Raw genomic sequence first — 16,402 nt, 5'->3', positions numbered from 1 at the left:
CACACCTGGCCTTCGCTCACTAAACTAATAGCTTACTTGGCGCAGCATCAAGTCTGAGGGGAAGCTAACATTGGGGCTAAGTCGTATAAATGTGCAGAAGGCAGAGCAGATGAGAGCAGAGGGAGCTGACAAACGAAATGTGATATCCCGGGACACCCTGGTGTTCTCACGGAACTTCATAAGGCTGAGATGCAAAACACGGCTGAAATGGAGACATTTCTGAAAACCAGATTTATTGTTTTCTACCACATGAATTTGCTCCGAAACCTTATTTGAACTGGTTTGGGCTTTTTTCTCTGCAGCTAAATATAAATATCCATTCACTTTGCTACAGAAATGACTGTGTTTTCTAGATATCAACAGTACGTGGATTGTATTGTCTTACTTTTTTTTGAGGTGTGAGCTTCTAAAGGCTGCCTTTTGTTGGTTTCACTGTTTGTCACAGTGTGTAGCCCTGGCTGGCCTGAAAATTGCTTTGTAGGCCAGGCTGGCCCCAAACTCACAGAAATCCACCTGCCTCTGCCTTCTGAGTTCTGGGATTAAAGGCGTGAGCCACCAAGCCCAGCTCTTGTTTGTGTTTTTAAGACTGGGTCTTTATGGGGCCCAAACTGGCCTCAAACTCACAATCTTCTCCTCACCCCCACTTCCTGGGTGCTGAGCATACAGGCGTGCACTGTGACGCCCAGTGTGAAAACTGAATTCTACAAGACAGTTGGCACAGGGATAGTTGTTCTTTGCACAACTTCCAGACAGGCAAGTTTTCCAGAGCTGATTCTTTTGTAGTTCCCCCAATCAAGTGGGTCATTTACCTGATCTCAGCTTAGTAGTTGCTACATGATTTTATTAGATAGATTCAAAGGATAAAGAGTGTAGGAAAGGGGGTGCTCTCAGTGGCCCTGGGAACGAAGCAGGGAGAAGCTGAACAGCAGGCACATGGTCCACTTTCAAATATGACACACGCACTGAACATGGGCTTCTCTTCTTGGCTGCATCCCTCCACTTTAATGAGCATCTCCACATCTGTTTACAGTATGTAAAGGGTACAAGAAATATGACCAATGAAAAAAGATGACGAATTGCATTTTTAGTGGTAAAAGTTAACATTCCAAATGAGATGTTCAGAGTTTTGGTTTTCATTGTTGTTGTTTTTTAAGGTGAAGCACAGAGAAAGTGAGATAAAAATCAACAGGTTCATGGCTGCCGGGGCCAGTAGAGGGAGTGACAGGCACAAGGGCTCCTCTTGGAACTGAAGAGCTGTGCTGTGGAGACAGTTCCCCAGTTCTGTAAGTTTCCTAATCATCAGAACATGGTTCAGTTATGACAGACTCTTACAGCACAGAGATTCTCCCTCCAGAAAGATGCTAAACACTAGTACCTCCAACTCATAAGGTAACACTTTATGCCAACACCCCCTTTTAGTATTTCAGATTAACAGCCCTGAAAAGGGTATGGAAGACAGTAAGGGCTACCTATTCCTGAATACCTAGGGAAAAGGAGGACTGCTACCTATGTGACTGATATTCACTGTAGATAGAGAACATGACTTCCAGATATTACATTATAATTAGCCACGAGGTCTACAATCCTAAATAATTGTACTTATTTCCTCAAAGTACTGCATGAACCACAGAAAATTTAAAGTTTACTTAATTTAAATTTAAAATTTATTTAATGGTCATTCTTACAAGGAGAGTGCAAACTTCTGAGGTACAAACTGTGCCCCAGTGTTCTGGCAACCCAACCGGTGCGCATTATGTAATCACATTGAGTACAATAATCTCTTCACCAGAACCATCTACCACACTCTATCAGCAAGAAAAACGGAAAGCAAAATTAGACAGGCAGCTTCCATCTTTCATACAGATTTCCAACTTCAGCACTATAGACATTGTGGACCATAAAATTCTTCACCATGGGGTAGGGGAGATGGTTCACTGGGTTAAAAAAAAAAAATGTTTGCTGTACAAGTCTAATGACTTGAGCTCCATCCCCAGAACTCACAATGGAGGGAGAGAACCAGCTCCTGAAAGTTGTCCTCTGACCTCCACAAGCATGCTGTGGATGTGATTACACACCCCATACCACCCGCACACACACACACACACACACACACACACACACACACACACACACACACACCCACACCCACCCACACACACACACACACACACCCATACCACCCGCATACACATCACACACACACACACACACACACACACACACACACATACCACCCGCATACACATCACACACACACACACACACACACACACACACACACACACCCACCCACATACCACCCGCATACACATTACATACACATCACACACACACACACACACACACACACACACACACCCACATACCACCCGCATACACATTACATACACATCACACACACACACACACACACACACACATACCACCCGCATATACATTACACACACACACACACACACACACACACACCCACATACCACCCGCATATACATTACACACACACACACACACACACACACACACCCCCCACATACCACCCGCATATACATCACACACACACACACACACACACACACACACACACACACACACACACACATACCACCCGCATACACATCACACACACACACACACACATACCACCCGCATATACATTACACACACACACACACACACACACCCACACACCCACATACCACCCGCATATACATCACACACACACACACACACACACATACCACCCGCATATACATTACACACACACACACACACACACACACATACCACCCGCATATACATCACACACACACACACACACACACACACACACACACACACACATACCACCCGCATATACATCACACACACACACACACACACCCACACCCACATACCACCCGCATACACATTACATACACATCACACACACACACACACACACACACACACACACACACACACATACCACCCGCATATACATTACATACACATCACACACACACACACACACACACACACACACACACATACCACCCGCATATACATTACACACACACACACACACACACACACACCCACATACCACCCGCATATACATCACACACACACACACACACACACACATACCACCCGCATATACATTACACACACACACACACACACACACACATACCACCCGCATATACATCACACACACACACACACACACACACACACACATACCACCCGCATATACATTACATACACATCACACACACACACACACACACACACACACACACACACACACCCACATACCACCCGCATATACATTACATACACATCACACACACACACACACACACACACACACACACACCCACATACCACCCGCATATACATTACATACACACACACACACATACACACACACACACACACACACACACACACACATACCACCCGCATACACATTACATACACATCACACACACACACACACACACACACACACACGCACACACACACCACTGTTGTAGAAGTGTTTAAGGTGTGTTACTTTTATGCTGCACTTGTTTAACTCTGTGAAGTTGTGTTACTGTGCCTGTCTGAAATACCCGATGGTCTAATAAAGAGCTGAACAGCTAATAGCGAGGCAGGAGAAAGGATAGGCAGGGCTGGCAGGAAGAGAGAATAAGTAGAAGGAAAATAAATACATAATGAATGGGAGGAGAGAAGAAAGAGCAAGAGAACAAGGGGAAGAGGATGCTAAGGGCCATCCTCTCCGCCACCCAGCAAGAGTGAAAGTAAGATAGACAGAGTGAGAAAAAGAAAAAGCCCAGAGGGAAAAGGTAGATAGGATAATTAAGAAAAACTGGCAAAATACAAGCCAAGCTAAGGCTGGGCATTTGTAATTAAGAATAAGCCTCCGTGTGTGATTTATTTGGGAGCTGGGTGGTAGGTCCTCCAAAAGAGCGAAAAACCACCACCACCACCACACACACACACACACATACATACATACATACATACACACACACACACACACACACACACATCACTTAATAAAAAGAAAAAATTTAAAGAAGTCATTAAAAAATTCCTCGCCATAGAGAGCTGTCTTGTGTATTGTACAATACAGAAAGCATACAACTTGTAAATAGTGATTCTCTGAACACAGACATTGGAGTATTATGAAAAGAAAAGGTGAGAAATTGAATTCTCTTTATTCTCCATGTAACTGTGGAGATGTAAAAGGATTATTCCAGTCCAAGGCTGCCAGTTTTCAGGATACGTGGAGCTGTGAAAATACTTACAAAAGGTTCTAAATGCCAAATGCCCCATGGCTGTGAACAGTTTGAAAGAAGCATGCTCACGCCAGCACTGGGCTGTTTATTATGAATTGCATCTAAGAGAACAATTCTGAAAATGCTATTGAATATTTATTAAAAGGAAAGATCTATAATAATTCAGGTTTTGACATGCTACTATTAGCTAATAACTCACGGCTGGAAAGGTTATGAACTGTGGAGGGAGAAACCATTAAATTGACGAGTAAAGTAATTTAAGAGTAAGGTTAATACATTGTGCGTCACTGTTTTTTCAATGACTGCAATGTTTAGCAGCTCTGTTCCTATTATCTCAGAGCACAGTCCCAAATGCTGTTATTCATATTGAACTGTTTTAAAAAGACTCTATAAGCATTTTAGTTCCAATTATACTTTGTAAATACTTTGTAAAGTCTTTTACTTTGTTGGTGTGTGTGTGTGTGTGTGTGTGTGTGTGTGTGTGTGTGTGTGTGTGTGTGTTGTTTTGTTTTGTTTTGTGACAAGGTCTTACTATATTGCTCTGGCTGTCCTGGAACTCACTATGTAGAGCAGGATGGCCTTGAACTTGCATGGATCCTCCATCATCTGTCTCTAGAGTGCTAGGATTACAGGTGTGTGCCAACACACCCAGTCAGCATTGAACATGATACAAAGCTAATGTTTAAACTCAAGTTGTACATTTTGGCCAACATGACCAATATAGTAAAGTCAAAGAATATTAACACTATACAACTATGTACAGTTATTTATAAGAATTCATGATACTACTTTGCTTAAATACACCTGTATTCATCACTTAGCAAAACAAAGAAGTATGCTTTTAACATTGATGCCAAGAACTCAGTCACTATAGGGGACACCATTCTGTTTTCTTGTTACTTTCTTAGACATAAAAGAAAAAGCTATTGTAGGCAGTTTATGTGTTAATTCCTAACACTCAAATAGGCTTAAAATATTTGCATTCCCTCCTGTGAGCCTCTTGGTAAGCACATATAGATTTAAGACTCTGAAATTGGAAGCATGGATTTCTTAAATCCACTAAGAGACAGACCATTCACATTATGCCAAAACACTGTACTCAAACTCAACTGTGCGCATAATTATAGTATTCAAATTAGATCACTAATTTAGACATGTTCTATCATGTCAAGTATAACGAATATAAAAATGTATGACTGAAATCCAACAAGAATAAGAAAAAAAGGGGAAAAAATGTAGTTACTCTTTTTTTAGGAAATGAAAATTCATAGCACATGATATAATACACTCATAGAAATATTAGTAAGAAATCCAGCTTAACTGTTCATGTTGGTAAGTGAGTAAAAATACAGTAGCATCAGGGTACCTGGACAGAAATCTAACTCTATGCTCTGGATTACAATATTTGCATTTGGATGAAATTGGAACACATGAGGCATGAAATGGACAAATTAATCTTCATTTGAGTTACCTAACATATTACTATAAAATGCAATAAAATCATATTTAAAATACCATAATACTTTCTATTGTTATTTAAATTTTCATGTGCCTGTATTGTAATTTCTCAGTGCAATAGATTAAGGCTAGGACATTACTTTGTAGAAAAGTAATCACCAGAACTAAGATGGTTGCCTAACATTTTATCAACATTTTAGAATTTACGAATGTCTCATTATTATTTTTTTTTAAATTGGCACTACCAACACAACAGCGATCCAATGACTGTCATGGAAACATCAGTCCTTTTCGATTCAACATTTCCTGCTGAAGCTAAAATATAAAATTGGCACTATGAAGCTTGAAATTGAGATTTTGGGATAGCATTGGCAACAGCCTTTTCTACTTGCCAGAAATTGCTTTCATCTGGAAATTACCACTTAGCCGACTCCTCTGGTACATTTTGTGTGTGTGAAATAAGAAATGCAACATCATAAATTTTCCCAATGGTTGTGAGAGTACATGTCCATTTCATGACTCAAACATTACTGTACACATGTAGCTATCTATGACTTAATAACAAAATTAAGGAAATTAAAAGTTTAGACCATTCAGAGCCAAAATACAAGTTGTGAAATTGGCATCTTTAGATTTATACTGTATTGTCTTGTAGCACTTAGGGGAAAGAGACAAACCCAGTGTAAGACTTCAGTCTTATACAGGTAACACAGTAACTGCTTCAGCAGCCCAAAATAAGTTATGTTGGTTCCTATGACCAGAGCACTCAAGGAAACCAACGATTTAAACTTAACTTGGCTGGGTTTTGTCCGATATACTTGTACACACAGAATGAATGTTTCTCACACACAGTAGGCACTGTAATTATTAAGAAATAAATTTCCAAAGCTACACAGAGAAACCCTGTCTCGAAAAACCAAAAAAAAAAAAAAAAGAAATAAATTTCTAGTATAGCACAAAGAGCAAACTTAACTACAGTAATCTCAGTTTAAATTAGTAGGTCTCTGTGCTTTATAGACATATGCTTTTTAAAAGTCAGCACCAATAATAGATAAATAAAAAAAATGCCTGTTTTCTAAAAGTAAACCCATACTCTCCCCAGGTTAACTAGACATATTTGCATAAGTAACCTTTGGTCCATCGAACAGAGCGTTTAGCCAACCACAGTCCCGACCGTTGATGCTTTAAGCAGATTAATTTGAAAACAGATCTTAAGTATTCCATCCCTGCCCCAAGTTGTCCTTCAGTAACAAACGGCAAAGAAAAGGGGCAGAATCATTAGAACTTGGAATTTGAAGTCAGAACACCTCACTTTGGGTCTAACCAGCTTTATCATTTGGCAGCTGGATCTCCCCCTCGGTCCTTTGGACTCTCTCAAGTTTTCAGTTTCTATAACGGTAGTGTAGTGGTTTGAATGTAAAACGCTCCTTCTGTAGGCTCACACATTTGAACACCCGGTGCCCAGCTGGGGGCGCTCTTTAGAAGGTGTGGAACCTTGCTGGAGGCGGAGCCTTGCTGGAGGAAGCGTGTCACTGGGGGAGGGCCTTGCGGTTTTATAGCTTAGCTCCATTTCCTGGCCTCCTTGGGCTTCTTGACTGCCGATGGACGCAGTATGAGCAGCCACCTCCTGCCACCATGGCGTCTCTACCAAAACAGACTGCTCAACTTCTTAAACTGCAAGGAAAAAAAATCTTCTTATATTGTTGTTTGGCCACAACATTAAGAAAAGTTACTGCAGCCGGGGGTGGGGGTGGCGCAGGCCTTTAGTCCCAGCACTCAGGAGGCAGAGGCAGGCGGATCTCTGTGAGTTCGAGGCCAGCCTGGTCTACAGAGCGAGTTCCAGGACAACTAGAGCTACACAGAGAAACCCTATCTCAAAAAGAAAAAAGAAAAGAAAAAAGTGACTGTGACAGGAAGAGGGTAAAAATCAAAGGACAAAGCATTGGAGGACTGGTATGCATGATAGCAATGAAAACATGGTAACTATTTTCATGGTTAATAAATACTCCACATTGTCTATAACATAATGAAGTCCATTTTCATAAAACAAGTGAAAATCATGCACTTTTGTATACAGAATACTTCAGGTGATCCAATGGGCCTGACACACTACTAAACTATGAAAGGACTGGTACAGAGTGTCAGCTTTCTAAGGACACCATGCCATGATCAAAGCTGGGTTGTTCATCAGGCCCCTTCCCGTGCACTCCTTCACAGATCCACGAGGAGATGTGCTTGCCTGGGAGAACCAAGCACGTTCTGCACTGAGGAAGCTTTTCTCCCACCCTTTCCACTCTGCTCTGTGTTCCTCTGTCCACAAAGGGGCATATTAGTGGAGAAACAGGACGAAAACGGAAGAACGTGAGAAGTGCACTCCAGAGCAGATGGAGATCCAGGATCCGGCTGCCAGTGAGTTAACACCGTTCCGGGATGACATCCCCACCTACCAGCCCGTCTTCACATGGACAGAGAGGAACCGAAAGCCACCAGAGAAGAGCCCCCATCTCCAGTGCGGACGCCAGTAAAGGAAGGGCACACTGCCTCTGTGGCATCTTCCTGTCTCTCTTCTGTGTCCCCAGGCTCCCATTCAACCAAGCGCCTCATCCGGCTCTGCCTCTGGCTTCTGTCCCTCTTTGGTCAGAAATTTCTCTCGCTCACACTTCCCATCCGGTCTCCTTTCTGTGCAGCATCCTGGCCCCTTCTTTATTTTTTATCCCATACATTCTCTCAGGCAGAGAGCGACTTCAACAACCATTTCAAACACTCAATTATCTATAACATAAGGAGGCCTAGTTTTATAAAAAAACAAAACAACTGAAAGTCACATTATATGCAGGCTACCTCAGGTAACTAGATATCAACTCCTCAGATAATGGACTAGGTACATTAATAAAATGCAAATGGATTATAAACCTTCATTTGCAGCTGGGTGGTGCCTTACATTTCAAACCCGCAGTCTGCGTAGTATGTCCGATGTCCTTCTGCTGCCTCACAGTGCATAAATCCACAGCTCAGCATCTTCCCCCGTGGAATGCTCCAGCCTCTGCATTCACCGCCATCACCAATGGTCCTTCTTTCTATCTCTTCAATGACCTGAGCTAAGCCATCTGGGGATCCTCTTCAAAGTCACTGTCCCCTTGTTGCTTCTCTGCCTCCCCCAGTGTCTATACCCTTACCAGTCTGAATTCAGACGTTAAACCTGGCTTCCTTTTTTTTTTTTTTTTTTTTTTTTTTTGGTTTTTCGAGACAGGGTTTCTCTGTGTAGCTTTGCGCCTTTCCTGGGACTCACTTGGTAGCCCAGGCTGGCCTCGAACTCACAGAGATCCGCCTGCCTCTGCCTCCCGAGTGCTGGGATTAAAGGCGTGCGCCACCACCGCCCGGCCCTGGCTTCCTTTTTATGTCCCCTAGCTCATCTGTTTTGTTGATATAATACACCAGGTTGAGTATTCTAAAAGAACAGCCTAGGTCAGGCCTGGTAGTACTGGTTGGTCATCCCAGCTACTTGTGAGGTCGGGGCAGGAGGATTACTTGGGCTGCATTGTGAATTCAGGCCAGTTGGAGCAACTTAGTGAGCCCTGTCTCAAAATAAAAAAAAAAAAAAAAAAAAAAAAAAAAAAAGCACTGGGGATATTGCTCGGTGATAGAGTGATTGCTTAGTGTGTAGGAAGTCCTGACTTCAACCCTCACTGTCCAAAAAACAAGAACTTGACATGCTCAAATTCACCTGCAGGACCAAGTATGGCCAAGCTCCTTTACTAAGTGGCTGCAGCCTCTACTCTCCAGTTCCACATCTGCCACATCAGTTGTTCTCAACACACTGACTGAGCTGCCGTTCTACAATCTACTATCAGCTCAGTGACCTCATCAGACTCACTCTAACCCCCAAACCCTACTCCTTCAGACTCAGACCAAGCACTTCTTCCTGAATGAAAGCCATATGCTTACTCTTTTTTTAAACTCCTCTATTTTTCATTTATTTTTATTAAGTTAGTTCCTTGACAATTTTATGGAGCAGGATATCCCTGTGCCTGACATCTCATCTCCTGAAATATGTATCTGATAAATGTCCAAATGAGTATACCTCACTCTTACTAAAGTTGACGCAAACGCAGCTAAGCTGCTGGTGACTGGTTAAGCATGATTTAGAGGTTCACAGCTCTTTTCAGACGTGACATATAAAATAATAAGGCCACTCGGGGTACAGTTCCCAAGTGCTGAATGCAGAGGTTTAGGGAACTGTGCACTGCCATGTTAGCAACTGCCCCTCTTTTAAACAGTAAGAAGTCACTTCAGAGCCAGGAGTGGTGCCACACGCTTTTAATCCCAACACTTGGGAGGCAGAGGCAGGAGGATCTCTGAGTTCAAGACCAGCCTGGTCTACAGTGTGAGTTCCAGGACAGCCAGGGCTACACAGGAAACCCCTGTCTCCAAAAACCAAACATAAAACAAAACCCAACCAAACAAAAGAAGTCACTGTGCTTTGTGGCTTTATTGCCTCTGACTTACAATGTGGGTTGCTTCAGGATCACTTTCCCATGTTCAGTACTACTGGGGTGATGAAGGAAGGGTCCACGGTGGAGGCAAAGGGCTGCAGTGGGCGAAGCAGCCTTACCAATAATGGATGGAGTCGTACGTGGGTGAGACCAGATGAGTGAGGTGTCATCCGGTCACTCTTCATTCCTCAGGGAACACATTCACAGAGAAGCTTATCCACAGCCCTGGGGCTGGCTAGGCAAGACCACAGGTGACAGCCATGCTGTGCAGTCACACTAAGGAAGTCAGGTGAGGCTCATCACTTGCAGATAAGGGCCGACATGCTATGTTGGGTTGGGCCGCCTGGAGACCTGTGAAACTGGAGAGGGTGAAGAAAAGCTGCCAGCACCTTTTAAGTCCACGCTATAAAGTTCACAGGGGCTCCCGCACTCTTTATCCTAAAAAAGGCCACACATAGTTCAAATTTCCTGTCCCTGGCAAATCTATATTTAGAAAAGAGTTTTAAAATAAGTTTTTAATCACTTGCTGGTTTGAAAATCATTCAGTCTGATAGTCTAGCATAGGGATAGCGAAGCCATCAATACTATGCCTGGTCCAGAGATACTAACTTTTAAATTCAAACTGAAAAGACGCTGGTTCCAATGTGAAATCAAAGAGGGGAAATGCGGCTGAGGATGCAGTGCACTGGCAGAGTACTTGCCTAGCATGTGCTGGGTTTGACATCTAGGCAGGCAGTCAGTCAGTCTGTCCATGTGTCCCGTTCTCCCCCCCCCCCCCACCATCCCCTCTGCAGAGGCATTTCTCAGGGAAGGGTTTTAGACTCTACCAGGATGGACTCAGAGTTTCTGCTGTCTATCTGGACTAGAGTCAGGAAAGCTACAACACAGACGTAGGAGACTGGATGCAGTGCTCTTATTCTGAGAGGACACACTTGAACCCTACTTGTTAGACATGTGGGTACATTCCCTTTAAAAACCATAGTTGGGATGCTGTTGTTGTAACTCAGGCATTTTTAGATTTTAATAAACTTAAAAAAAAATCACTTGAGAAAAATCTTAGGCCTTTCCACTTCTCCTTTCTCTAAGGACAATGATGTAAACATCTGACCCCAAACACGGATGACGCAAGTTTGCCTTGTCACCGGAAGCTTTCATGCTCCTTACGGAGTAACACGTGGCTTTTGCTCTTTTTCGCAAAGTGAAATGTGGTTTTTGAGATCTAGCATACACTAAGCTTAAGCTCTACCTCGACAAATGTACAGAGATAGACTTCTTATTCAGCCAATTCCTGCTGTGGGCAAGAAGGTTCTACAAAGCCCAAGAACATTTCTGCTATATAATTCATCACAATGGCTCAAAACCCAGAGGCAGGAGGATATTCTGTAAGGAATACCAAAAAGTTCTCAGCTCCACTTTTTCTTACAAAACTCACCCATGTAATCTTGGACCCATGACCTTTCTAGGCCCGTTTCTGCTTCTGGGAATGACTAAAATACAGGAACTACCCAGAGGGTTAGTGGAAGGGTTGAGGGAAATACTGTACGTAATGTTGCCATCACAGCCAACACTGAGTAAGTGCTCCCAGCTGGCTATTCACTCCAACTCTTATCAGAAAGGATGACCAGCAGGGACTAGAAAGTGGTCAGATAAATCGTGCTCAGGGCTGTCTTCTTTCAAGTCCACCCCTTGGCCTTGAACTATGCAAAGACCTGGCCTTGAGATGCAATCTCTGCCACATTGCAGATAAAATGCTTGCCTGTAAACCAGAAATGTGCCTCACTCCCAAGACACCAGGATACAAGGCATGAGGTAAGATCAGTATCAACTCCCAGCTCCTCAATACAAAGTGAAAAGCCAAAGGAGCAATGGAGTTACAGCAGACTGTCAAATCACTTAGATCCATATTAAAATTGTTTTGCGCATTTTGCACACAGGCCTTCTCCCATCCAAGTACTAACCAGGTCCAAGCTTCAGAAATCGACTGGGCGAATGAGGGGTGGTATGGCTGCATGCTGTAAATGGGCCTTCTGACAGCAAAAGAAAACTGGGTGTCGGGGGAAATTTGTAGATTTAAAAGTGGCAACAGAAAATCCACTAAAATCACACAGGAAATAAAACAGCCATATGCAAATTATTTTCAAAGACTTAGCTCAAGTTATAGACATGTTCCTGGGAGATACTTGACCAGAAAACCCAGAACAGGGAACGGTTGAGAGACAGCTAGTGACTGAGGCAAAGGGTGTGTGGATCCTCTGAAAAGGAGGGCTAAACAGCAGCCGAAGGTAGCAGAGAGACGCCTCCGTTGGCGGCAGAGTCCTTTCCGGCACACTGCAGCTGTGGTACTGTGTCTCCAGGCTCTCAGACGCTGCCTACTGGAACTCACTCTTGGGAAGCTTGACTTGAGACCAAGGAGGGATGGGGAGGAGGGAGGAAACCTGTGGCTGTTAAACATCTGGCCTGAAGTACCTTTCAGTGGTAGATATATTAGCTAGGAGGTTTCATTAAACATTAAACCACCTGGGGTAGTCTGCTGCCTAGGAGCTTTCTATAGCCATTAGATTTTAGCATCTAGAAGATAAAGATCAAAGGCCAGAGCACAATGATGGTAGGTGGACTTAAGAAAGCCACAGAAGTACCATGGCCACCCAATCACTGTAGACCTAGAACTCAGGGAGGAAGCTCAACAGCCCACGGCTATTTCAAACCAAGATGGCACAGAGAGAGTCCTCACAACTTCTTCCCATGGATTTGAACCTAAGACAAAAGGAAGTGTGCCTATAGCTGTGATGGAGAAATGATTCCCATTTCAGAACACTGAGTCCAGTCTAAGTACAAGGCCCACTCTCTGCCAGAGTGGAGTTCTCCCGTGGACACTGGCGTAGGCTCAGAGACAATGTGGACTGATTATTGCTGCTTGTGGTAACTTACTTGACTCTGTGTGGACCACAGCAACTACACAGGCAGGCAGGAGGCAGAATAGATTGCATCAACCTCCACTATCAGAAGCATCAAGTTACAGCAAGTTTCCTTTTTGACTCTATGAATATATAGACAGGGAAGAAAGAAATAACAAAATCTAAATCTAGTTCCAACAGAAGACAAAAACACCCTGTTACCTCTCTCACACTAGCACTAAAGGAGCTTGCAACCACTGAGGATGATGACAGCAGCTTCCCCTCGTGGAGAACTGGGCTGTGAGTACTGTTAGCAGTTTGCGTACTTTAAACTTAAAACTTCCTAAGGACAAAGAGGATAATAACCCATCTACTATGCTTGTAAGTTGAGGCAGCAGGGTCAAAGGACACCGTTTCCGACAGGCATGTTTCAAATGCTCGCTCTAATTTATTTGATCTCAGCCCCAGTTTCCTCCTCCCTCACACCAAGACAAAGCCAACTCCCTCAAAGGCCTTCAGGGAGGTGCCGCTGGAGACAGTAAGTCCGATATTAGCAATGTGGCCAGTATGTTCACATCCTCTCTCCTATTACACTTGTGAACTGTTCTATAGGCCTCCAGCAACAGCTGTTTAATGTCTACAGCTTATCCCAAGACAAATTTCCTCTCAGAGCAATGAGCATGTTTTCCCAAAGTCGGCCTAATATACTTGACATGGGCTCAATTCCTTCACATGCAGGATTTCACTTACTCCTCACACAACCCAACGAGGGAGGTATTACTGTTACACCCATCAGTTTTACAGATGGAGATACTGAGGCACAGAACTGGGGTAACTTGCCCCAACTCAATGCCAGCAACAGAGCCAGCAGCCTGGCCTCTTGACACAACAGGCCAACCTGTTTGATGCCCACACTTGGCCAAAATTTCTTCTAGAGGTCAGCACTCAGTGCTCTTATAAACTCAGCATTGACTGCCTTTTAACTTAGAAAACAGCACCCCTTTTTTCCCTCTTAGAATTCTTAAAATAAAAACTATGTTTAAATCAGGTGCCTGTAACTAGTTAGTCATTTTGTTTTATTCACTGAAACACCTTAATATATACACACCTCCTTCTAAAGGTCATCTAAATAAAAAACCCACATCCCTGAGTTTTTATTTCAAATCCAAATTTATGTATGTATTTTTCTCTGTACGCACTTCTTTCTGTCTGTGGATACAACATATCACAGGGCAGCTGCAACGTGAGCTATTTGGTTCATGTAAAGCCTTCTGTGGTCAGCGCTCTAAATATCTTTCTTTATAATATTCACTGCCTATCAGCCACACAGCAGGGCTGTATGGTATTTCAAAGAATTCCTTTTACAAATTTAATCAACTCAAGTATTAACATCAATGGCATTAATCCATTGCTCTGCTTTAAAAGAATCTCTAGGGGGCAGCTGAGAAAGAAAGGTTAAAGATTTCTACCCTTCAAAGTAGGCCACTGCAGCTACCTATAAATCATGCTCTTTGTTTATTAAGATAATTAAGCCCATCAGTGCACTTAACTTTCAGACTCAACAATTGTCTGGCATGAACAATCTCTACTTTTCCTAAGACAAAAGAGGATGTGTTCTAAAGGGGGTCCTGTGCATGCTCTCTGTACAATGTATGGCATTTTAAAGAATGATTTATGTATCTAATTCCTTGAACTGCCTTGAAAAACACACCGAGTTCTTCCTCCCGTGCTCCCCATTAGGAGAAGACACTCCAATTTAAAGACTGCCCTGTTTTTGACTGCAAACCGCTATATCATGTCAATATTTTCATTAAATACGGTTCAAGCTGGACTTGAAACAAATGGAGTTGGAGACACAGCTGCAGCCCCTGCAGATGCAAAGTTACCCAGCCAGGAGGCTTACATAAGAGATGCAGGACAACTCAGTCATCATCTGAATCCTCTTTCTTTGATACTTGCCCACATTCTTAAAGCATATGAATTAAAGCGCACAGATCGTTTTTCTCATTTTCTCTGCCTTAGAGCACAAAACACTCAGTTGACATAGAAGTTGTTTTTCCCTAAAGGACTAGGCTCCAATTATGGGAGGTTGCCAACTTCTGCCTAGGGGAAGAGTGAAGTGGGATGCACAGAAAGCCTGCAGGCCTGAGCAGCAATGTCTCATCTCTGTGCCAGTCCTCAGGGGGATGTCAGCAGAGCCTCCTAGGATGGAGGTGGCGGATGCCCCTGACCCCACGCCGCGTAGAATCAAGGAGCTCAAAATGTGCAATTAGCGGCGGGCCAAATGCCCTCGGAGCACCTGTCTCTCCTAGCACATTTCCAACTGGCGCATTCAGCAGAGGCAGGAGCCAGCCCTGGACTCCAGCCGTCAGTCCTCGAGTGCCATGCCCCCCTCCTTTGCAGCCCAGTACTCCCTCCTCCAGCTGCAGCCCGGCTAACAGGAGGTGCCACCTCGGCCTGGCACGACAGGAATAAAACGAACCTGTCCTTCCCACGCTGCCTGCAACTTCAGAAACTACAGTCAACTTACTGGCTCGCAGGAGGCAGGGGTCTTCTGGGGCTTCGGCGCGCTAAGAAGCGCTGCAACTCCGCCACGCGCAGCCCGGCTGGCCCTCGGTGGCCCGTGGCAGCGGGCGCAGGATCCGCCTGGTCCTTGTCGCCTCGGCTCTACCGCGCCCGGGGCGGCGCACTCCCCCGGGCGCACCGGGCGGCCGCGGCGATCCGGACTGCGCCGGGGACCGGAGCAAGCGCCGCAGTGGCCGCCAGCCCTTGAGAGCTGCGCTCCGAGCGAGCTCCAGGTGCGTGTCTCCCGCTCCGAGGGAATGCGACGCCACGGAGCCCCCGCACGGGAGGCGCCGACGCGCTGCAGAGCCGCCAGTCCGCCCCGGAGGAGCAGTCACAGCGCCCGCGCGCCGGGCAGGGACCGCAGTCCGCACTGGCCGCCGCGCCGCGGAGAATGACAGCGCCGAGGAGCGGCGCGCGGGACCCAGTGCGCATGTTCGCGACTGCTGCGGCACGTCACGGGGGCGGGGCTAACGGGCGGGGTAGGGCGGGGCGAGCAGGGCGGGGCGGGTCCCGGGCGCGAAGCTAACGTCGCCGCCCGCTGCAAGGCCAGGTGCTGGAGACTCGCAACCGGGGCTGATAACCTCAAGCTCTGTGACTGAGTTTGCCTCCTGAGCCCATTGTCCCTTAAAAGGCAGTGTATCGGAACTGTCTTAAGGTCCCGGGACAGCCCACAAAGGCCAAGTTTAACTGAGGTGATTGCTTAACC

At 44.8% G+C, this 16,402-nt stretch overlaps 1 protein-coding gene across 5 annotated transcripts in view; it reads right to left on the bottom strand.

Moving 5' to 3' along the window:
- Nucleotides 1-16,063, bottom strand: part of Pag1 (phosphoprotein membrane anchor with glycosphingolipid microdomains 1) — a 150,245-nt gene extending 134,182 nt beyond the window's left edge. For all 5 annotated transcript variants that reach the window (XM_052715783.1, XM_052715782.1, XM_052715785.1 and 2 more), the window contains exon 1: nucleotides 15,662-16,063. The gene's annotated coding sequence lies outside the window, so the exon portion shown is untranslated. The remainder of the gene's footprint in view (nucleotides 1-15,661) is intronic.
- Between the last annotated feature and the right edge of the window lie 339 nt (nucleotides 16,064-16,402).

Source organism: Peromyscus californicus, unplaced genomic scaffold (assembly GCF_007827085.1).
Source record: "Peromyscus californicus insignis strain IS unplaced genomic scaffold, ASM782708v3 Scaffold_5__1_contigs__length_169319896, whole genome shotgun sequence".
In the NCBI taxonomy this organism is placed as follows: domain Eukaryota; kingdom Metazoa; phylum Chordata; class Mammalia; order Rodentia; family Cricetidae; genus Peromyscus; species Peromyscus californicus.
Note: the sequence above shows the minus strand (reverse complement) of the source record. Positions and strands in the feature narration are given on the sequence as shown.